We start from the raw sequence: 25294 nt of genomic DNA on the forward strand, positions 1-25294 counted from the left end.
GATATGGAAACAGACTGTGCAAATCAGATTGTGTTATTTATTCTCCCTCAGCCCTGCACATCAGCTTTATTCTGCACCATATTAACAAATGCCAGAAGGCTGTTGCACCATCAATAAATATATGCATACAATTGAAATTTAAAACATCTATTCTATATATAAATACACTGTGATGCATTTTGCAACTGCTGAATTATTAGATTTTTTTAATTAGCATTTTTTCATATAAGATCCTTATACAAATGTTTGGCTCAACTCAACTAATAAGTAATTTGTTTAATTAAGGATTTGGCAACCACAACACATTTTCAAATACACTGAAAAGTTGTAAGAAAGAAATGAAAAGTAGTGATTAGCATACATAGAAAAGGAAAGATAATTTCCCATTGTATGGCCTGGGGAAACTCCATTCCCCAAAAACCCGCAAAGGTGCCAAGCCAGGGCAGAAGTAGGACCCAGGCTCTGAAAACGCTCCTACCATTGACTGGGTCACTCTCATCCAGCATGGAAAACTAACTGCTCTATGGTATTTCATTCTCAAACTTGCAGAAAAAAAAGTAGCCTTTAAATTCTCAGGAACCATTCCTGATGAGGAAAATCTGCACGTGCCTGCCTAATTCCTGTGGAATGACAGTGCTCCTGTCACTCAGGCCCAGCTCGGTGTGGGTCACTGCTCCAGGCCCCCCTCTCCATTCCAGCAGGAGATGTGGTGTTTAAGCTGAGTCTCTGTGCTGGTCACTGAGCACCCCATGTGCTTGCTGCACCCCTCAGCATTCCCCACGCAGCCAACCATCGTGGGTACCAGATTAGCACCAAGCATTGCCAAAGCCCTGATCTGTAAACAGGGATGATGCTGAAACCACTGAATACCAGGACAAGCTGAAGATGATACAGCCACAGCCCTGTAGAAATTATGTTTTTGCTTTCCACCTTCTTTGGCACATGTGAAAAATTATGAAAAATTGAGAAGTGGCATTAGTCCAGTATCGAGAGCCTTAATACAGGTGTCCTAAACTCATCTTTCAAAAGACACTTTTCCCCCCTTCCTTGCTCAGATACTATCATAGGCAAATTATAAAACTGGCTAATCCTATTTTTAGGATTTAGTTCATCTGCTGGAAATAGCCCCTTGCATTTTTGCATTGCTTCAGTGCCCTAATATGTTCTAGTGGAAAAAGCAATTATTCCCTTTGAGGAGGTTTTGACCTTTTAATTGCAAAACAAATGTCTAAAGATATTTTATGAGAAAATATGCAGGGGGTGGGGGGACAATAAACAAACCCCCCCACAAACCACTTCTCCATACACTTCCTGCCCGTGGTCTGGAGAGATTTATTTAGCTATGTCTCCTACATCAGGAATACTCCTACTTCCCTCACTCGATGTTATCTCCAGCATGGAATCACTTACACATTTCTAGAATTTTATGAGACTAAATTTCACTCAAGGTCCATTCACAAAGGAGGCTCCTCCATCAATGCCAGGTCTGCCCTGTCTGGGTGAGGATCCTGGCTGACATTCCCAAAGGGTTTTCATAGCAATTTTCCCAGTGAAGGACAGCAAAGTCTGGCATTCTCTAACTTGGTTTATAGCATTGCTACTGTTAGGAACAGAACAACTTTTTAATAGCAGAAAATGAAAAAGAAACCTGACTATTATGTAGGAGAGGGGAAAAAGTGCCATAGTGGGTACAGAAGAGTACAACTTTTCCAACAAATAGTCAGCCTTGAGGCAAACAATCTTTGTGCTCCTGCTTCCTCCCTCCCACCTGCATTCCCCAGGTGAAGGAGCTCTGGACCCACAGATGGTTTCCCTCCTCTGGGCAGGACGTGTGGCAGAAGCTCAGCGTGCCTGTGGACCACAGGCATCCCTGAGCCTGTTCCAGGAGCTTTGTCAGGGATGCACTTGGCCCATGGTGAGCCACTTCCCACCACCTCCACACAAACACGCCGGTGTGCGAGGCAAGGAATGTGCTCGGCCAACAGCATTTAAAACTAATTTGCAGTGTTGGAAGTTTCCATATGAGATAGATGACAGGAAAAAAACAAGGACCTTCATGTCTAAGGATGACCAAATAAACCCTCAGGTTATTATCCACCATCTCAGTCAGTTCTGATTCAGGCAGCACCTTCAGTGACTACTCAGCCCCCATTTTTAACATGGTGTTAGGACTGAATATGCATTTTACTATGATTGAGTTCAAAAACCACAAGATTTTAGCTGCTTTAGCCTTTCAGATATTTCAAATGCAAAGAACATTTGACATGCAGCTTCAAAGTTAATCTCATTTTTTAATCTTAGCTTTTAAATAGGAAAAAACAGTAGCATCACTTTGTTGCTATATGGTTTTATTTATTTTTAATCAAGCATGTTTCATCCCTATAGCATGTTTAATTAACAAAGTTAATTAGCAACTACAGCCAACCTGCAAGGAAACAAAATCTTCTCTGGGGATTTAAAAAATTAAAACATGTTCATTGAGGAGGTCTCATGTTCTCTTTTGAAAAGCCTCCAAATGACAAAAGGTTTACAAAAATGCTTTTTGAAAGCACAGTTTATGCTCTAAGCTTTGAATATTTGTATTGTAAGTGGCAAAATTCCCAGCCAAAAACTTTGCAAAGAAATAATTAAAGAAGCCAAACAAGGATTTAATTATATCCTTTCCAGATGGAACCAAGCACAAAAGTAGCCAGTGTGTGCGTGGAAGAAAGATACATTTCAAAAGTCAGTATCACGGGTAGATATTGCAGTAGCTTGTTCTAAAAAACAGCAGTTTGAGGAAAGCCCATTTAGTCCAAGAAAAACACAAACGTGCTAAATAATTCTGCATATTGGAAACTCTCCTTACACTAAAATCTCTCCTTCACTCTCCTTTCCCACCAGGCTGGAGTCACCCAATGCCAGACAAAAGGAACTCTATATCAGGTGACAGGAACAGCTCAGGGCTCCACCACAGAGCTGCACTGCTCCAGCTTCTCCCCATCCGCCAGGACCGAGGCAGGGAAGTCAGTTCAGGCACAAACCCCTAGCTCTGAACAAATGCTGATGCTCTTCCTGATGTGGTAACACAGCTCCTCAGATCAAGTGCCACAATAAAAGCTACACTGGGTCCATGAAAGGCTCAATTTTTCTCAGTTGTTCTTTTTGTATTGCTACTGTACATTGATGCGATAAACCCAAAAACTCCAGCAGTCTACTTCAGCTTCCCAAACATTGATCTTCATTTTTATTTGGAAACTTCAGATTCAGAAACTGCCAGATATAGGGCTTTGCATCTCCATCTAAGCAAGAAAGATATTACTTAAATTAGCTTCTGAATAAAGTAAAATTGTGCTGAAATATATCCAGTTGCCAAGACCTGCTTAGGTCTTGGCAAGTGGATATATGTTTAGGTCTTGGCAAATGGTCTGTACAGAACCAGGATGTATTTTCAGTGGTAAATAGTAATTAAGTACTGTTTAAATGATGAAACGTAATTTTATCTTTAATGAAGAACACAGTCAAGTCTCAAAAAGAACGAAAATATCTTAGGAACATCATCTGAAAAAGTTAATACTTCAGCAAACCTTAAGCCCCATGATCCCCTGGAGAAGGGCACCATCCACCCTGACACTGTTCTTTCCTGTCCTGATCAGCCCCACAGCCTTGCAGAACGCATTGACAGCTCTTACATTTTTGACAAGTGTCAACATTGACAAAGATTTCAAACTTTTCCTATTTTTCAAACTTTTCCTGTTCCTCTGCACAACAAAATTCAATAGGTATGAAGCTCCCAACTTACAAATTTGTTTCTTTATCCACCTTTTTTTATTCAAGAACAGGAATGTGTTTCCTTCACGTTTCATCCTGTCTTGGAATTTTTCACTCAAGCAATTTCATTAGAAGCGATCAGTCCTGTACCACAAAGTGAAGCCCACCCTTCCCTGTCATCTTATAACTTTCACTATTTGAAAAGCCATAAAATCACCATTGTCAATGTCAAGTTTTGAAAATACAATGAACATTTGTTTTATTGTTGGTGACTGTGGCCAAGCACAGTGGCCAAGCCACTGTGAGTCCTTCCATGTGAGTCCTTCCATGTGAGTCCTGTCCAGCGAGGCCTTCCATGCCTTCTGGAAGCTGTTTTGGAGCAGTGAAATCCCAGTTCCACTCTACACTATTGCTGTGAGATTCACAAGGTTAATAAATACTTTGTTCTCATGGATAAAAAGCAAACAGAAGATTGACAGAGACTCAGAACCTGAATTTGCAAGGCCTCCGAAATCTCCTTGTTCCTTGGAACCACTCCTTGCCTACTACCTATCAAAATTACTTCTCCTTAACTTTTCCCCCCTGTATCACTATTTGTAGCCACAGCATTGTTTTTCCAATGAACCAGAAAAAAACCACAACTAAACCCCATCAAACACGGATTAAACACAGCACAGTGCTAACAACTGACCCAGGGGCAGGGTGCTACTTTGTGCAGAAAGACACAGTTTGTGCCTGGTTTCTCTTGGTTTTCCAAGGAGGTTTCCCATCTGAGTGCTGACCAGGCGTGACCCCATGGGATGGATGAGATCTGACAGGGGAAGAGCCGAGGGTGGGATGGCTGCAGTGAATTCCTGCGCCTCTTTCAGCTCCGACTGCGGGTGAGGCGCTCAGCAAGGCTCCTTCCCCCGACCGTCACCTACAGCCACGCTGCTCCCTAAATGTCACAGCATTGTGGAACTGGGCTCCAGAGCCTCCGTGCCTTAGCCAGGTCTGCCAATAAAGGAGTCATCCCCAACAAAAAGATATTCATTGCAAATTTAAAGCTGAGCGAAGTACAGGCTTCATTTAACTGCTTTTACAATAATTGCAAGGACTGGTGTTACAATAATGCAAGTACTAATGCTGTCAGGCAGAAGCAGGAAAGATAGGGTAAGCCACCAGCAAGGAGCAGCTCCTATTCACTGCTAACTTATTGGTAATAAAAGATAAGCCTACAGAAAATACAATTTACATTAAATTTCTCTTCTATTATACATGATTCTGCCAAATCAGGACAAGTGAAACAGGTAGTAACTTACTTAAATCGTATTTTCTTTGGGTGACACTAACAGCAAGGAAAAAGAAAATTATAACTATAATCTAAAATAAGGATCAGCAATCCTCATGGGTTCCTCACCAATTTCCAGTGGATTTTCATGTACATTAATCTGAAGAAGTTCAAAGACAACAATCTAGTTACTTTCCAGAAGCATCCAAACAAGACACCAAATACAAAAGAAATGCCATGGAGGAAATCGCGGGAGAAGAGGTCAGAAAGGAGGAGGCAAAGAGAGGAACATCATGAGGGCAGAGCCTTTGTTATAAAAGCAAAAACATTGTCTTTGGCTAAAACGTGGGACAGTTATGGCAAAGAAATTAGAAGGGAAAGGTTATCAGGAGTCCATGGCAGGTTATCCCCGAATTGTTTCCATGACAAATTCCTCTTAGGGCACCTGAGCAGGGAAATTCCCCTCCGGTGAGCATGTACATGGGAATGGGCAGCAATGCATTTTGAACACAAGCATCCTCTCTCACACTGGCAATTTTTATTATTTCATTGATTTTTTTTTTTTTTTCAGCACTGAAATTATGAGTGCAAGGCAGCAAATTTTAATGATTCGTTGGCATTTCAGACAATATTTAACATATATCTATTTATCTATAAATATATCTATTTATCTATTTATTAATGTTGGAGTGTCTTCTTCCATTGTTAGCACTGATTCCACAATACTGCCCACCTTTTAAATTTTGTACCTATTTATGCAAAAAAGCCATAGTTAAGGAGGTCTAGACGCAAAGTCTAAAATTTTGGGTTTTTTTTCTTTTGAACATTGAAATGGTTTTTAACTTTGCTGCTGCAGAAAAATCATCAAGTGAAGAGCAAAAGCTCTATAAATAACTTTCATTAGTTACTGCAAAATAATTAGAATGATAAGAAATAGAGCCACCAAGCAAGACATGGGGGTGGTTATCAACCATCACAATCAATGCAGTTTCTTGACTAAGAATAAAATCGGAAAAAAAGTGATTTTTTTTCCCCCTCATTATGCACATATTCAGTTGAAGGATAAAAGATTAATGTCTGTGTGATTCAATGCCAAATCATTGAGATAATTATGAATTAGACCAAACAATCATTTTACAAATCTCCTGGAACATCTCACTTTGTGACCATTATTCATAAGATTATGCATTCAACTGCAATTCTTTTTTCAGATATATTCCTCTGAAGCCTTTCTTTTGGTCTGAGATTCCAGACCAACGACGAAAATGAGTTTTTCTAGAAAGACAAAAATGGAGGAAAAACCCCACATTTTTTAACCATCTCTAGAGACTGCAGAGAGTAGTGAGAGATACAGACTTCTTTTAATAAACAGCCCAAACACAGAAATTGCAGCAGGCAGGGGAGTTACACCTGGCTATCAACTTGAATGCAATCTCTTCAAGTATGAAACATCAAAACCCAAGTGCCAAGAAACACCAAGTAAACAGCACCAGAATACTGAGCTCTGAAATACATGTAAAGTACAAGTTTTCACATTATAAATTAAACAGTCCATGCATTATGCAAACCTTACATTTACCAGAAAGCAAAGTTAAGGTTTTAGCAGGGCCAAATTCTGTGCAGATTTGCTCCCTGTTTAAACCTTTTGATTCAGTACATCCCAGCAAAACTACTAAAACTCACTGCTAAAAATAAATGGGCACTGGATCCATCACACAAAATTTGTTATTACTAAAAGTGGTACATTAACTATAAACCTGATTGTTTCTGTTCTGAAATACACACCTTAAAATATAGAGCAGAAGCAATTTGACTAATTCACACTGCTATAGTTTGCAATTTTGTTACATAAGCGACTGATTTATCAATTTTAATGCTACATAAATAGTAATATTTATATCTAATGCTGTATTATTTCTGCCATTAAGTTGAAATCCAAGAAACATACAGTGGGAACTTGTACAATCAGGCAATCTGCCAAGTTCTCAAAGAATTATCATCACTGAAAACCTCAGCATTCAAAAAGGAAAAAAAGAAGGAAAGGACTATTAAAAGTCAGTATGGAATATTAATTCAGCAAAAGGAAACTTTACATCACAATATAGGCAGCTGTTGCACAGAGATCCCCATTCTTTTCTAAGGGGAAAAGAATGCTTGCTCTTTTTCTCAGGTGCTACTTTTAAAAAATACTTTACGCTAATGAAAGCATGTTTAATCAAACCCCTTAAATGGTACCACATTTCTTCCTGTGAGTCCTTTCACAGCACAAGGCCTACAGCTTGCACTTTTCTAATTAGAACAGGTTGCTGTGTTCTTCTGCATTTTGCTGGCACCCTCAGAGCCACCACATTATTCTCGTGACTTTCTTCAGTACAGGTGAGTGTGAAAAGCAAATTGTCCCCCTGGTACATGACTAATTCACCTGATCCTCCCTCAGCAGTATATGGTCCAGGAGCTCCAGTTCTTTAAGCAGGATGATAAAACCATACAGGTTGTTCAAAACTTCTCATTTTAGCCTGATAGTGCAGTTGAGTTCAGAGTGGGTTAAGAAAGAGGCACAGGGTCATTGCTACATGAAAGTCTGGCCCATGGACAGAGACAACAGTGTAAGTCACCACCTTTTAATCCCTCTTATTCCCAACACACACAAACTGCCACTCTTCATTTCACACGCCCACAAGATGCTTTTTTTTGTCCTAATCCCCAAAAACACCTGCTCTCTTTGGATGCACCAAAGCTGGTGACATTGAGCTGCTCAGTAGAGCTGACATGGGCCTGGTGACACATCTGCCACCAACACAAGGAAGATGCTGCTGAAGCAGATGTTGCTTCTAGACAAGTCAGATTTTTATTTCTTGGTGACACTGAAAACAACAGCAGAGATGTGATTGGAGAAGCTCTGCCTATAGAGCTATCAAAAGATTATTTTTTAATGGATATTCAAGAAAGAAGAAACAGAGCAAGGATCAGAGAGGAACCACCCTGTGTAAGGGCGCCTCTCCCATCTTGCCTGCCCTGAGCACATTGTTCAGCACCTCTGCTCTACTCCAGATTTCAAGCCAGCCTACAGCTGCAGGTCATGCACAGAATTCCTGTTAGGGCAAGCAAAGCTGTTCCTCCTCAGTGCCACTGCTCTTAGCAGTGTCTCCCAGCTTGCCAGTGTGTAAATTCTCCTCTCTCTGCCTGCTGTTCAGTTTTAATCTGGGTCAAGCCTTTCTCTAGACTAGATAGAGTCTCAGTTCTTGTGTTTCTGGTTGGGGCATTATGGATAGTTTGCAGTATCAGATTCTTACAGCATACAGATTTTTATCATTTTTATTCTATGGTTTACTTATGTTTTGGGGCTTTTTTCTTAAGTAACTATTTGGAATCCAGAAGATATCTATCTCCTGCTAGATGATGAACTCTTCGGTTTGTGACCCAAACCCCTTCAGCCATTTCTAGCAGAAGTCAATTTTTTTTTTGACTGAGCCTGGATACAAGACGACCTTGGAAAATTAAAAACAAAGGAAGAAACAAGCAAACAAGGTTTTCTTTTTGCAAAGGACTTGGAAGTTGAACTAACAAATTCTCCCAATCACTTTTCCTCATATAAATTTTTTCTCTGGAGATTTGTCACATGGAGATGATGTGCTGTGGAAATTCTTTTGAAAGGACATGCATTTCCCTAAGGGGTTTTTAATGAGAATTTATTGCTCATGAAAGATTCAGGATTGGCAGCACTTCAGTCTTCAGTTAATGATCTTTTGTTTATTAACACAAAATGCATCACACTTAACAGGAGTGTAACTTCCCCAACCAATGCATCAAAGCATGGAAGAATTCTCACTCCTTCCATCTTATCCCCTGAGGCTGTCCAAGAGGGTGTTAGCTGAAATTTATATGTTTGTCCTCTATGAAAATGAAGTCTTGTTTCACGTAAAGCTGAAAATCATGGAAACATTTTTTCATAACCAGACACAAACTAACAGCAAGAAATGTCAGTACACTACTGTGACTTCTCACTGCGCCTTTTCCTTCCACATAAACCTTTTACTAGAGCCAGAAAGCATTTGTTTAGTCCTAATCCAAATTACTATTACATTCTGTGGGTAACATTCATGCAAAGTACTGATTCCACATCCTGGTAGTAAATTACCATCTTTAAAAAAATCAACAAATTCTTAAAGAGTGATGAAGACTATATTCAACCAGGTCTGTAAACCAGAGATCCCAGAAACACACCCCTAAGCCACCTCTTGTACATTTAAGGAAATAAAAAGGCAGAAATACATTTTTACACCAAAAAAAAAAAAAAAAAAAGATGAAACCCAACACTAAAAGAAAATGGGTGTAAGGCACAAACCCCAAATTCATTGTGTTGGATACTAAGTTCAACCAAACTTGTAGATCCCACTGCTTTCTTCATAACTAGCTTTCCTTTGCTCTGCCCAAGAGATACACCCAGTTCTCATTTGTTTGTGAGAATGCTCGGAAAGATTTTCCTCCCTGCTCTCTACAAAGCTTTTCACTTCTGTTGCTACAGTTCAAAGAAGATACCTGATTTTGCTTCATTACTGCTTGACCTATTACCTCTGTTTTCCATGCCTTTGTTCCCAGATCATCACAACAATTCCTGGTATCCTTTGTAATCTATTTTTAAAGGAAGGTGTTACACAGTGTGATGTATTTCTATCCATGCAGAAAGCCCACAGCATGAGGACTTACGGTTTTCCTAACAGGCCGCACTTGCTATGTCTTTTTTCTCTCTAAGCTATATTTATTGTAAACTCTATAACCTTTTGGATGTCACTCATGTCCTGTTCTAACTGAACTCTGAAATACCTTGTAAAAACCATGTAGATAAGAAACAAGACCAAAGTGATTTTTATGCAGTGCTCACTTTGCTCAAAACTTTTTCTCTTGACATTTTTTTTTTTTGTGTGTTTTCACAGTTGTTCAATACTTACATGTTTTGATATAAATCACTAACAAATCTCCAATGACCTTCCACTCACAGAGAAAATACAAAAAGGGATCAAACCTGGTCAGGAAGAGTAATTTTCTTTATTTATTGTTTTCTTTTTGTTTTTTTATTGTAATCTCATTTTGCACCCTCAAGAATACTCTTCTGGTATACTCAGTCAGGGGACAAGTTTCTGCTGGGAACTGTCTACATTTCAAGGCCAAAGGAGCTGAAACTCAGATCAGACCCCTGGAGCAGTGTTTCTAGTTGCTGCTGTCCTCTACCAACCCACCTGAGATACAAGAGAATTTCTTCTCACATCATTATACAGAAAATCAAATAATCTGAACAGAGAGATTACACTTTTGGATATAGCACTTTTGATACAGCCCCTGCAGGTGACTTCCAATAGGATTCTCAGCAAGTGACAGATGAAATAATTATTTTCTGAGAGCGTTTCTTAAATGTCTACATCAAACATATTAAAGATTTACCTGGAGGCAATAATTGCCACTTAGTTTTCAGCTTCAGGAATGTAATCCTGTTTATTGAATGCAAAGTTTTCAAAAGAGAAAGAAATTCAGACTTATGTATAAATTTCTGAGGACTTGGATAAGCTACAGTTTTGTGAAGAGAAAAACAGATGAAAGCTAATAAGAAGAATATTTTTTTTTTTTTTAAATTTAAAGTGATGCTGTAATAAAACTTCCCTGGAAAAAGTTATAAACTGCTGGACTTCCCACTGTCCTCCCCCAGACTAAGGAACGTGTTTCACTGTGCCTTAAACAAAATAATGTTCTCGACACCACATCTCACCATGCCAGAAAGAAAACAAGCAGTATGCTGAAAATCACTTTGAAGTATCCTTCAGTAACCCAACACACAAATTCATATTCATGCAGCCTTATGGCAATAAAATCAGTTCCATGCTAATGATATAATTGTTTCTTCTACCATTCTTTCTATAAAAGAAGACTAGATAAAGTCGAAGGCAGCGGCCTCTGGCTGATTAGTGTTTTGACAAATTAGATGATTAACTGAAACCTCAAACCCAAGCTTTGCTGTCTCAGTAGACCCAGAAGAGGAGAAGAAAAGCTTTGCTTTTGAAAGGACTGGCTCTACAGGGAGCTCAGCCCAGCCTGAGAGCGCTCCTCAAAGAGCAGTGTTTGTACTGAGCACACAGCCCTGCACACAGCCCAATTCCAACAGAGAAATTACAGCTGTCACTTTAAATAATGGAAGCGGCATATGGCAATATATGCAAAATGCTTTCCAACATGTTCAAGTAGAGATGGAGAAACTAAGTTATCAATGACAGTTTTACCACATAATATACCAGTGTAACACTTAATAACATTGAAAATGAAATCCAGACATATCAGTGGGGCAATGGCAGTATTCTTGTATTTATGAAGGTGTTTAAATACACATGCTGTCAAATCACAACTAGGAATGAAACAGTGAAGACTGAATAGCAACAGGCACAACAGGCACAAAGATCCACTTGCGTTGTTCAAGTTGTTTTACTGAGCTCAGTTAGAAAGCTCAACATGTGATACCCTGAATTTGCCTCAGTACATCTCAAGCCTTTCTCTCTGAATATTAAATGACAAAAACTTATCAGGTGAAAGCTCAGTACTGTCTGTCCTTCCAGCTAGTAGCTCAACAAAGCTGGGCCAGAACTGTTACTTAAAACTTTTTCAGTTATTTGTGACGTGACTGAAATGCTATTACAAAAGAGTGTACTGTCATTCTTTTACAAGTAAACACAATCTAAAAAAAAAGACTTTCTGTTTAGAACCTGAATCAGGGAAGCAAACACTTTCAAGAAACCCCAGACAAACGAAACCCTCTTGGGGCATTTTAAATCATTTTCCCCAAAGACAGCAGCCAGCTCTGCTCTGTGAATGAGGCCAACTTCTCAGAACTCAAATAGCATCAACTTCAATGGAAGTTCAACTTACAGCAAACAAAACAAGTAATTTAAAAGATACGGGTGAATAAGGATTAAGATGTGTTAGTGTTCAGGCATTTCCAAACATATTAAATGTATATTAAGAAATACTAACTGTCTGAAGTATTAAAATGGAAATGCTTTCAGCAGTTCAAATGTCAACCAGACACTTAGGCAATTCCACATTTCTCCAGTTTCAGCAAAAAAAAAAGCATGTTTTGAAATCATTTGATGTTTGAATAAAGCTCTTTGCCTTTTTCCACAGCAGATGCATTGTATCTGGGTAATGAACTGTGCTCTGAAATAACTTATTACAGTCATCACCACAGCCAGCTACATCACCTTTGGCAGAAAGCAAAATAAAAATCACACAATGCTCACAAAGCATCACCACAAGGATTACTTCATTTACAAAATCAGGAAAAGCTCCATTTCAAATCAAGGTATTGATTATTTCAGAATTTAATCCTACAGTCAAAAGCTGTAACAAGAAAATAAATCCAATAAAGAGCATTTTCCAATTAAGTAAGTGACCCTAATCTTGATTTTAAATTTCTTTGATATTATAGATCATAAAGTAGAACAGCACTTTAAGTATCCAGGTTATTAGAGTAGGAATTAAAACAGACATATATAAAACAGGTAATTAATTTTGTAGGTAAATCTCCCTCATCATGGCCACGTCTGTAGTACATAAGATCAAAACAACCGAGAGAAAATTCATACATCGATACCTTGAGGTTTTTCTGCTTAAACCTAAGCTTACCTTAATTTCTTTACCTTATTTTAATAATAGAAGTATCAGAATGAGGCTGCAACAAGCACCTACTTTAACATCCACCCCCAAAAACCAGCAATTGTCTTAAGAGAAAACCAACAGGAGCAAACTCCTCCATTCCCTGGGTTCATTAGCAAAATTGCACAGTGATTTCCAAGAGTGCATAAAGAGCTGAAAGCACTTATCCATACAGAATATATGTCACTAATGATCTAAGTTGTTATACAGGCGGTCAGAGCTGCTCTGAACTCAGGGGATCAATATCTAAGAGATGTTTGGGATCACTTTCCTCCCCAAAAGTCCCCAAAGCAAAATAGAATTGCTTTCTCCTTTTTCACCAGGCTTCAAGAACCAGCAGACTTTGATATGCTAAGACACTTCCATGTTGACATATTTTCCTTAACAAGATATTGTCTTAATTAGTTTCATCTGCCATTTGGAGGTTATCTAGAAGACAAGTTAAGGATTTTTTTAGTGAAGCAGAAAAAGCCCATATGTTTTTAGGTTGCATATCATTCCCTATTATACCTGCTCATTACTGCACATCCCACAAAAAGAGTTTTCACAGCTGACACTGAAAGCTGTTATCACCTAATTTCACACGGAAATGAAATGCTAGGTTTTGTTTCTTTTTTTTTTTGCACAAAATAGCCACATATTCATCCCTTCATCAAACATTTTTGGTGAGAAGGCATGACCCAGACACAGAGGTGTTGCCTTGCCCTTAGCCAAAGCCTTTTCCTTACAAAGGTAAAGCCAACATCAGCAGCTCTTCCCTGGCCTCTGTCTGCAAAACTCTTGGCATCAACACAACATCCCAGTGTGTTAGATGGCAATAAAGCCACATGCTAAATTCAAAATTATTTTAGTTAGCATACTGCTGCTTTTTTTCCCAGTCTCAGATAAAGATAAGGAAAGGACAGAAAAGGATAAACTCTCAAAGTATATGAGGTCTATCAACAGGTATTTTTGATACTGCTTTCCCCCAGCTCTGTCTTGTGAAACCATTATGAAAAACTGTACCTCCATATAGACAGCGCTTCTGCATGCACCTATAAAAACTATGGCTGTGTTTAAAAATCCTGAGCTTCCAGTTTCTCAGAGTTGCAAGTGACAGATAGAGAAAACAATTTATTTTCTAGATAGGTGGGGAATAATTTCTCTTTTCCCCTATACACAGATTATAGTCTACACGGTTTCCCAAAGACACACTTTCTTTAAAAGCAGCAATATTTTTGGAGCATTACCTGCAACAATACCAATCAGCTTTTCTTCTGTGAGGAAAATGTTTCTCAGTGCAGACAAGTACTGACATTCAAGAGTATTAATGAAGAAGAGTATTTAAGACCACTAGAAAATTATGCCCATCATACCAAGCAGTAATTTAACACTTTAAACAGGCAGCCAGATGGCTGGTTTCAGTCAGCCCATCTCCACTGACTTGCATTTAATCAGCTGAGTTACCCCAGACAAACAAGCAGCCTGGATTTCTAAGGGCAGGACAATGATGGGGAGGGATAACTGGAGCTGGAGATCAGCAGGGTTTAGAAATTACTTCAGGCTGGAGCTCTCCAGCCCTTGGCAAGCCAGAGGCTCAGCCCCAGTCCCTGGGCCAGCAGGACAACTCAGGCACCTGCTGGAAGTCCCAGTGGCTCAGCAGGACCTGTGGGACATTCCTCCAGGGCTGGCCACAATCCCCCAGATGGGCTTTTAATGACAGACCCTCTGCTCCATGGCCTCCTGCCATCCTGGAGGGCACACATCCCTCTGCCAGGGCCCAGCTGGCCAGCCAAAAACCACACAGGGAGAGATCTGCTGCAAAGGGAGGGGAATAAAACCCTATCCTGTGTCCCTGCCACAAAGCAAAATTCTCTGTGACTCTCCAGACTTTTAGCCTGTTGATCTCTTCAGTAGAGACCTCCAGCCACTGTCACACTCTGGCTGGACTTTTTCATTTAGGTATTAAACCTGCTCCTTTCTCAACGGTCAGAGGATTTTCCCAGGAATTTCCTGGCCAAACAGTCCCACTGAAGGCCAGAGCCATGCTTTAACTTATTTATTAACTGTACCCCTCAATGCTCATCCTCTCTATACATTTTATAATTCCCTCCACATCCTCTCCTGTACTCCCACAAAGCACTCAGCTTTTCACTAGGATGTTAACACTGCTGAAGTCAACGAGTTCTCACCAGCTCTAACACACGTGTTTTGGTGCTGGCCCTCCTAAGCAAACTTGGTTTGATATTAAAGTCAATGATTATGGTCAGAGCCATTCAGAAACATCTGTAATGTCCCTGGACATCACAGAAGAGGACAAACCTGGGGAGAGCCAACATTACAATCTCTGAAGAGGTAAAAGCAGTAGGATCAGTAATTGCGGAGAGTTGACTGAGCCCCTCCTGTTATTTTATACAAAATGAAAAAAGGTGGCATAAATTTTCACAAATTGCTCAAATGCTACAATCTGAGTACTCAAATACTTATTTCTACCTCAGCACTCTACAGGAAATGTGCAGTTGGAGGTGGTAATAGAACCACATTTAATGACTCCCAGAACCACCCCAACTTTGAAACAACAAGCCTTGAGCCTCACTGCAGAAAGAAATGAAGACATTACCCATGCCAAGCACAAGAAGTAATCTCATACTCAATGCTCACCGTTACACACCATACTGCTCTATTATTTACTTCCTTTTTTATGCTATTCTATGCACAGAAGCATGTAACATTATTTTAAACTAGGCAAAGATTGAGAGCTTTCCTGAGAGGCAAGGATTTTGATTTTCATTTCATTTTGAAAAGGAATTAAAAATCTAGATCATAACATCCAACAACAAACAACAGTGGAAGTCAGTGCCAGGCTTGCTTATTCTCAGAAATAAAGTTGAGCAGTCTCAGGACCTTGTCATTTGAGCATAGATTGCATTTTGGCGTATCAGATGCTGCAGTAATGGGATTTTGTAAATCTGAAATGCATTCATATTGTGTACATAAAGAAATCTCTTGATGTTTTACTTAGTTCGACACTCTTTTTCATCATCTGTACTAACCCATGCCCCCCTGCATTCAACAGCTAATAACCAATACATCTGATGAAAATTAATTGTCTTGACAGCTTGCATAAAAACTATAAAGGTGCAAAGGAAAAATGCTGTGGCAGCATTTTCTTTCTCTGTAGGACAGTAGCTATGGAAACTATCTTCAGAGGCCAACTGGCTGCCATCCCACTGCAGCACAAAAAAAATCAAAATGCTACTTTTAGAGGGTTAGTCAGTGGCACCAGTCATAATTATCAACATCTATGATGTTGCTGCACATTAGCCACAGCAAAATATTGGTTGATGTTGGGAGCAAAGCTGATATTATAGCACTATTACAGATCTGGATAATACAGAGCCTTATAAACTATCCTCATACTGAGAATTATTATGATAACCTGTCAAAAATTGCATAAAAACATGTAAGAATAGACAGCTGTCTAAAATATCCATGTGAAAACCATCCAATCTCCTAACAGAAAATATTGTACTACTTATTATGATAGAAATACTCAGTTAAATACTTGCAGATGAAGAGGAAATCTCTAATGTTATTTAACTGTCACATTTCACTAACTGAAACTTCTCCTTTCTGAAGGGTTTTATCCCATATAACTAGCCTGAACAAAAGCTGTGATTTTTAATACAGTCTGACAAAATCATCATTTTTTATGAATGCTGAGAGATTATGAAAGATTTTTCCCTAAAAAGGTAAGACACAAAGGAGCCAGAGGTTCATTATTGCAATTCTATGTGGCAACTTTCACTGCCAGCCACAGAAGAGTTCCTGGGGAAATGTAGTCACAGGTCATTGATGAGGCTCAAACCTTTGAAGAAATAAGTCTTCCATCCAGAATAGTACTCAAAAAGTAGGAAGCTTTCAGTCAATAAGAAACTTACTTATAAGGAGGAAAGCTGGAGTATACATACACCTCAAGTATATACACAATTCCACCACTGCAGAGCTTATTTCACTCAACCACAACATTTTGTGATTCCGTGGCATTCTCTAGTGGATAATTTCTCTCCCTGTGGATACCTTTCTCCAGTTGCTTTGGAAAACTCCTCCTCTGACACCAGCAAATCTTATGGAGACTACCCAGGAAGGGCAGAGTTAAACAGAGCAGGTTTATGTCCAGTCAAGAGCCAAATTCTCCCCAGTGCCACACTGTACTGGCTGGGTCTGCTGGGGGCTGTGGAAATGGTACCTCTTGAAGGATCTGACTGGAAACCTTGGGACCTTGGCATACACCACAAAACCAAACATGAGCGTGGCTGAGGCACTGGGTAACCCTGATAGCCTCTGAGCAGCCACAAATCAATGATGGTCTCATTCAAAAAAGTATATGACTATGGGCGGGAAATAACTGAAAAATAAAGTACAGGACATTTAGACAACTTTAAAATTCAACTTAGGTCACAGATTGAAATCTCTATTATCCACACATGTCTGTATCCCCATCCTGCTGCTGCCACTGAGGAGCTGTGACCCATCTCCTCCTCAGCTCACCAGAATCTGCCTGTAAGAGCTGGACCCAGGCTGGATTCACAGCAGGCTTGGCTGCTGTAGCCCCATTCTGCCTGCTGAAGATCCTCTAACCCAACCACTCCACTGGCCAGCTCACTCCAAACTGAAGTAGGTGATTTTCAGTTTTTAAACCAATGTGAATTACCATAAATAACAAGCAGGTCAAGATCATGTTTTCTCTTGCATTTTCTCTTGCTCACAACAAATGATCCAATTCTGACCCCTGCAGGTCCCTCTTTCGGGTGGCACAGCCTCCCCTTTGGGGTTGACTGCGTGAGGTGGCACAACTCCCCAGGGGCAGCCCTGGGGAAAACCCAAACATTATTTTCCAGTCTCCCTGGTCTGTCTCCTTGTAACCTTAGTCACAACCTCCAACAATCCAGCAAGTGCTGTATGATTTTCCACAGATGAGTTTTTTCTCTTATAGAGAAGATGTCTAAGCTGTATTTTTGGCAGATATAACAATACATGCCTGTTCCTTATTTTTACTAAATTAGCCATGTTGAGCAGCTTTCTCTGTAAAGCAGCAGATGCAGCCTCTCAGAAATATTATTTACTTACACTACCTATTAGAAAGTCAAAGAAATAAATTAAGACCTTCAGTGCAGTCTTAATCCAAACTATTTCACTGACTGAGTGTCTCACCATTTGGAAAAGGAGCTTTCACACATCCTATCCAGACCTTGCTGATGGGATAATTTGTAATAACACTGTAGAAAGAAAAACAACCCAACAACAAAAAGGGGGAAGTTTTCTGCAGGCAGAGGGAAATTCACTACTGCTTCAAATGGGAAGAGAAACCCAGCTGTAGGGCTGTGATTTCATCCTGTCATGTAGGAGCTCTGCATCTGACGTATTGATTAGGGTAACTGGAGGGAAGAGGATCATGCCATGCCTAGATCCCCACAGTGCCGTCAATAAATCCATGCCTGGCTGGAACTGTGGGTTATATTTTAGATCTAACAACAGCTCTCATTAATTCACCTGTTACATTTACATGGGTTTATCAGTAGAAAATTGCAGCAAAACAGACCAGAACTATTTACTGGTTGGCCTCACACTTGGTTTGATCCAGCTACTACTAAACAAACCAAGTTATGGTTCAGCTAACTTGGACCTGAGTCAAAAATACGTGGCCCATGCTGCCACCAGAAAAGAGGAGATTAACAGAACTGAAAGGAGGGACAATAGGGTTTGTGTGCCAAAAGCCTGAATCTTTTCCTGTGTTAATCCCATCAGAGACACCCATGACTGAAAACCTTGTCTTGCCTACCGTCCTTAAGACTATCAGAGCTACGCACTGCTGAGTGAAGACGTTAAGGAGATTAATCCAGACTCTAATAATATTTATCTAAGTATTGCTAAAAATATCTCTCTTAGAAAAGCCTTTACATGACAAGGGAGAGATAAACTCACATATTGATACATCCCAAACTATCCAGCCTCCACCCCTGCATAAAACCCAGAATCAGACAAGAAAATGCACAATAAATAATAAAGCATGTTTTCATTACTGTAGGAAGTAAATCCATCAGGGAGCACTGCCACCATTTGCTTTAACACTGCACACTACACCAATAAGTTAAGAGCATTGGCTTTTAACAAAAAAATATTGAAGTAGTTATGAAAAATCTGATTCTTCCTTTGAGACAAGTCGCTCTACCCTAGAAAACAAGTCCCAGTAAAATGAAAGATTTCTAACATCTGTTAATGCCAGGCTTATTCTCCTACAGTTTTACAGCTTGTTTCACCCCTCACTGAAATGCATGCTGTTGCAGATCTTAGTATCTTTCTCCACACCTTCTTTCACACTTCACAACACCTGTATCACAAATCTCAAGACTGAACAGGTTGTTCCACTTCATTGTTTTTATTCTTTAGTTCTGACACCTTCCAAACTCAGCTTTTCAAACTTAATAGAATATCCCTTTGCAGTTAAGTATTTACTGCCTTTGATTAATTCATGCAAGCCTGCCTGAACACAACTTCACTGTTTTCTTCCAAGAGGAAGCAAATCAAAATTCAAGAAGATAATTTCCTTCCTCCTCACCTGCCCAAATCGTGTTCATGTCTCAGTCCCTCCTCTCACCTGGTCTCCTTACTTTTCCTTAGATTTCTGCTGTCCCTGGCTCTAGTTCCTTGCCATACAGGCCTGTTACAGTCTTTCCTACCTTAAAAACAACAGCCATCCTTGATTTTACTCCATTCTCTGAACATTGAACAACTACATTGCCACTCATCCTCATCTTTCTTCCATGTCTTTCCTATCAAAAGGAAGTGGTGTTCCTATCACCAGGAGTGGTGTTTGACCCTCTGTGAGCTGCAGGCTCAGGAACCAATTCCTAACTCCTCATCAGGGAACTGTGAAGCCCCTCCTCCTCTCAAATCAGGAGCTGCTTTACATGGAGTCCAGAACAGAAAACCTTGGGATGTGCTGGGACTTCCTGGCTTTCAGATATGGAGTTTGGGCAGAGGCAGCCCAGGACATCAGCGTTTGTAGGCTCCTGTCACCCACCAGTCTCACTGGGACCTGTAAGACACAGTGCCAGCCACGGAGGCTCAGCAGTTTTGAAGCAGCTCTTCAGATATCCAGCCTAGTGAGAATGTCAGGCTTTGAGAATAAACAGAAACCCTGACATCAAAACAAATCTATTCTCACTCTCTGACTAACAATTCCTCATTTTTCTTTGTACCCTGCAGTCTAACTCTCTCATCAACAAGGCTGAGCTGTGTTTCATACATACAGTGTGAAGTTTGGGAGACAGACATTCTTTGTGATCACATTTTAATCCATTAGGTGCATTTTCACTGCCAATTCAATGTGATGTCAGCGAAAACTTGATGTGTGTTGACATTTAAGGTCTTGGGCCTGCCATTCATGATAGCGTGCCTTGATTTCCCCCTGCAGCTGTGCTCCAGGAAAACACCCTGAGCACCCCAGATATAACAGAGATGCAAGGTCTCCAGCAGCTGACTCCTTGCTGCATGCCCAGCACCAGCAGCTGGTGCAACCTCTTGGGCCAGCTGGGAGATGAAGTGGAGGTGTGGTCCTGGACCCACCAGGGATCGCAGCAAATAATCAAGTTTTTACTCATTTGCACCATGTCAGTTGATAATGTTCCTTGTCTGGGCTCTACCACAGTGCCAAAGCAAATGTAAATGAAGTTATTTAACAAGACTGAGCATTAAAAAAATAAATCAAAATCAAACCATAGCCACATACAACAAGACTGTAATTGTTCATTTCCATTAGGTAACATTGAAAATGGTGACTGGATAACTTACTCATCTCCAGGATAGAAGCTCTAGCAGTAGGAGTAAAGCCAATGTTACTTGAGAGAGAGCCCTGAAGCAAAACTTAGAGCAAATTGTTCCTATGTTATGAACTACAAACACCCATCTAGAGTGTAGATACCAGAGGCATTCCCAGCAGTCTTCTCTACTACTACATGTGCTATTTGCATGAAAAAATATTTTTATATGCTTGAACGTTGGCACGTCAGATTCCCATTAACACCACCAGGAATGACTGCAATTCAATCTCGTGCTCGGTAGCCACCAGGAATCACTTTATTGCAGATGCCAAGAAGGCCAGGACACAACACATGGTTACTGTGGCTCCACTGGCAGCTCTGGTCTTCTCCCAAACTCAACAGAAAGATGCATTTATTGCACTGGGTTTGGCCTACATTCCCCTCTGACCACATGTCACACAGGTGTGTTCTTAGTCAGGACACTGCTGCCCTTCAGGGTGCAGTAAGTCACTGAGCTCATAATTTTACAAATGCCAGCTGGCTCCTGTGCCTGACACTAGGAACATCCACTGGAATGCAGACACACACAGTGGGCATGGAGAAGAGGTACACAGGCAGCCAATTCAAAGAAGGGGAGAGAAAGAGAAAGAAATGGAAGAAAAGATCTGTAAAGATCAATGTCTGTTGTCACAGAAATTACTATGGCAATGAAATCTGAAATTATAATTTGAAATGCTTAAAGCATATAGCTCATCTTCAGAATAAAAAAACCCACTCAGAATAAGAATGTGCCATACCCAGGAACAAATTACTTTATCATCATCAACTACACAATGGGATAAGGATTCTGGCTTCCTGTAGTGGCTTAGATCAAGGGCATGGGTAAAACCTTGGCACAGAGAAGAACTGAGAGGATTCAAGTGGACATAATGAGAGAGCAGCTGCATTGTCCATTTAGAACAACACAGGCCATCAGGAGCCAAGAGCCTTTTTAGAGGGGTTTATACACAAAGCAAGGGAAGTTATTAGAAGGTGGAAAAAAGATGTACATGGATAGCAACTGGTATATGCTTGGCTCAGACACTTGGAACCACAAGGATTTAAGAGAAATCCTATAAAGAGAGACAGGGGAAAGAAGAACACTTCCTTTTGTTCTTTCACAGCACACAGTAGTGTTGTGAACTTTGCTTCTGTAATATATCAAACTTATTTTTCCCCCACACATTGGTTTTTCCTCCATGATATTGCTTTCATTCTGATTATTCTGAGGAATAATTTATGTTTCAGATGCCAAACATCAGTGCACACACCACAGCAAGATGCAAAAGTACTTGATTCTCCTTTATGAGCCATTAATTTCTGCACTTTAAAGATTCTCTCTACAGGAAAAAAACCACCTTCCTATTTTCATTTCAAATGATAAGTACAGAAGAAAAATAAATTCTCAAAGAAACAGACAATTTGAGGATTTCTGACATAAGTCTTGCTGCATAATTTTCTCTTAAGGTTTAAATCATTTGAATACATCAAAACTATATGTATATTCTTTAAAATTCCATTCACATCAGCTAGAGACTGTATCCATCATCTAATGTCCTAATACTATAAATTCTTTCATCATTCCTAGGAGTTTCCATTATATGAGATCTAAATATCAAATAGCTAGAATCAAGAAACAGAGTTTTGCTGCTGTAATAATCCCTCCAGACCTTCTTCAGAATGGAAGCATAAACACAAATCCTACCATCAACCTTCTGGCTGATGTTTTTACAAAAATGTTATTAAAATTGCCCTTTCATTCCCTCCTTTCTGAGCAGTGGAAATTCTGCATTACTGCTCTGATAGTCTCAACTTCCCCATGGTGCAGTTTCAGGTGGAAAAAGAAGGTTTAAACATCCATGGAAACACCAGCCAAGAGAAGAAACACCGTAACACCAGGTCTGTGTCTAAAATACCAGTCCCAGGTCAGTTCCATCACTCAATGGGATTATGTTTTAGCTAAATCACCAAACTAACAGCAGCTATTGAATTGCACTTTCTGAGAACTGGAGCAAAGCAAAAGGGGATTGGTTTGGTTTTTTTTTGTACAGCACCTCTTTGCAAGCTACAAGTGAACAGGAACATACACACTTAGCTTTGCATGCAGAGTAGCATATCCATTCCAATGCTGTAACTCCAAGGTTAAGCAGGTGTCTAACTGGTGGCAAAATCAGGGTCTTAAAAGGAAAATTAATTAGTGTAAGAAGCGGATTTATGCACAACACCTGGCTGCTGCTGGGCTTATCTATGTAGGGATTTATCTGGTGGAGACAATGTGGTGTAGCAATAACACTCTACAACAGTTGTAACCAACCCTACATGGCACAGAAGAAGAGCTAACCATGAATAATTATTACAGAAAGGGAAGTTCTTTGCTAAAGAAAGAGGGTGACACAAAGTACTACAAAGCATATATTAATACTTCAGCAAGAAAAGTGCCTACATGCAATAAACTGCAAAAATGCAGATGAGAAAAAGCTGGAGTGAGAATAAATTTCCTAGGAAATACTCTAAAAAAGAGACCAGACTGAAAAAGCCAAAAAGTACATACAATAACATACAATATTTCTGAGCTAAAGTATATGATCTTCGTGTCCATGATGTGCAGTGAAAGAGGAAAGTACGTGAGAGATGCTGAAACCACTGTGAACGTTTTTTATTTTTTGTTTTTCCATCAGAGCTCTGCACTGAGCATCCAATCCATCCTCCCTGATGAGCACACCACCGAGGTGGGGGGACACACCATATGTCTCACTTTAACTCTGTAAATTGCGTGCTGTGACGTGAGTGGGACTGCTCCAGCGACACAGGCAAGCTCCAGGTCCAAGGATTGGTGGGAATAGGGATTACAGCACACGCTGCAGCTGCTCTGGGAACAGGCAGAGCTTCAGCCAGGGCAGCACAGCCCTGCTCAGCCTCGCAATCCAGCTGGTCACAGCCAGCCTGGAGAGAGCTGTAACCTGCATGGCTCAAAATTTTATTGGAGCATTTGTAACACAAATGTACTTTTTCCATACTGCTTCCCTCCACAGCACAGCAAATTTCAGGTTCTAAAAGAAACATGTAAATCCATAGCAGCAGAAACTCGATGACATTTTTATTCTTGCTACTGGCAAGCCTCATGTAATGCCAGTGGCATTAATCCCAATGTTCACTAGCAAAAGGAACTAAGTCCTGGTAAATTCAACCAAGCTTTATGCTGAAAGGGAATTCTGTATTTACCTTATATGATTTGTTTCCTCTCTTAACAAGAAAAGCATCTGTGGCATTCATGGCAAAAAAAAAAAATTATTTTTGGTTCACCACCAATGACCAGCATAAAAATGCACAGGAAAAAAAAAGTCCTCAGCATTCTGATTACTGCCTAGTTATTCCCCAACCACATTTAAAACTGTAGACTGCCCATTCCAGCATTTCAGTGCAATTTTTATTGACCTACTAACCTGCAACTCTGGGAAGCCTGGAGCTAAGAATGCAATAATGGCCAGCAAATACAAGTCTCCAAACAGAGTGTAATAACCTTAAGTAAACTACTGCCAAGCAAAAGTCCTGCAGATCAAACAGTTCCCACGAAGCCTTATGCTATTAACTAGCAAAAGAGTCCCATGATATCTCCATAGTCATGCACAGTAACAGAACACTGTGCTTCTGTTTACTTACATAGCTTATCTGCAATCCAGTAATGTATACAGCCAGCCCCTCCAATGTAAATCACTTCTCTATTTCATGATATTTCCCTTGTTACAACTTTGCTTCCTAATGATAAACAGAGGGTTCATCTGGAATATCTGGTTTTAAGGGATGGGCAGTGGACACTTACAAAACCATTTCAATAAGGGACTCTATACGGTTACATGGAGAAAAAGAATTGTTAACACACAAGATAGTTTGCAACAGTATGGTATTTATGTGGCTCTGCATTTTTCCTGCTGGAAAGCCCACTCACACTTACTCCACCTTATTTCTGTCATTCCCTGGGTAACCTCACCTCGGGAGATGGATAGTGCAGCTAACATCCAACCAGAGCCAAAGAATCAACAGCTAAAAGCCTCATGGCCAGCAGCGGGTCACTCAACACTCTGCGTTTACCTTACACCCTACTGCTTTGTGTACTTCAACTCATTTCAGAAAGATCTCTACCTAACAGCCTTCTTCCATGGGGACAGTCTGCATCCAGCCACCACAGACCGGGAACAAAATCTCCTGCCTCTGAAGCAACAGGGCTGGAATGGAGACCCGCGGGCCCATTGCCCGTGGATTAGGGAGGAAAAGGCAGGGGAAAAGCGGGTTGCCCTTCTCTCCGGGCCGAGCCCCACGGCGGGGCCGGGCACGCAGGGGGCCGTGCGGGCTCTGGCCGGGCCGGTCCCAGCCCGCCGCTCCAGGACCGGCCTCCTGCGGGCGCTGGCTGCGGCACGGCGGCGGGGCGGGGAGGAGGCCGGGCCGGCGGCGGGATGCGGCGGCAGGTGCCTCCCCCCGCCCGCGGGCCGCGCCCGGCTCCGCGCAGCAACGCGGCCTCGGGCGGGGGAGCGGCGGCGCCGCCGGGGCGGGCGCGGGGCGCCGGGGAAGGGGAGGAGACGGCGCCGGCGGCGGGGCGGGCAGGAGGCGCGGCGGGCAGGTGAGGGAGGGAGAGAGGAAGGGATGGATGGATGGATGGATGGATGGATGGATGGATGGATGGATGGATGGATGGATGGATGGATGGATGGATGGATGGATGGATGGATGGATGGATGGATGG

General features: G+C 40.9%; 1 protein-coding gene and 1 non-coding gene across 24 annotated transcripts in view; one reads left to right on the forward strand and one right to left on the reverse strand.

Moving 5' to 3' along the window:
- Positions 1-25294, reverse strand: part of NCKAP5 (NCK associated protein 5) — a 414162-nt gene that overhangs the window by 194500 nt on the left and 194368 nt on the right. The window lies entirely within an intron of this gene.
- The window catches only part of LOC115496031 (uncharacterized), a 29573-nt gene continuing 6086 nt past the window's right edge, over positions 1808-25294 (forward strand). The window contains exon 1 of the transcript XR_012056840.1: positions 1808-25171. This is a non-coding gene — a transcript (uncharacterized protein). The remainder of the gene's footprint in view (positions 25172-25294) is intronic.

Source organism: Taeniopygia guttata, chromosome 7 (assembly GCF_048771995.1).
Source record: "Taeniopygia guttata chromosome 7, bTaeGut7.mat, whole genome shotgun sequence".
NCBI lineage: Eukaryota > Metazoa > Chordata > Aves > Passeriformes > Estrildidae > Taeniopygia > Taeniopygia guttata.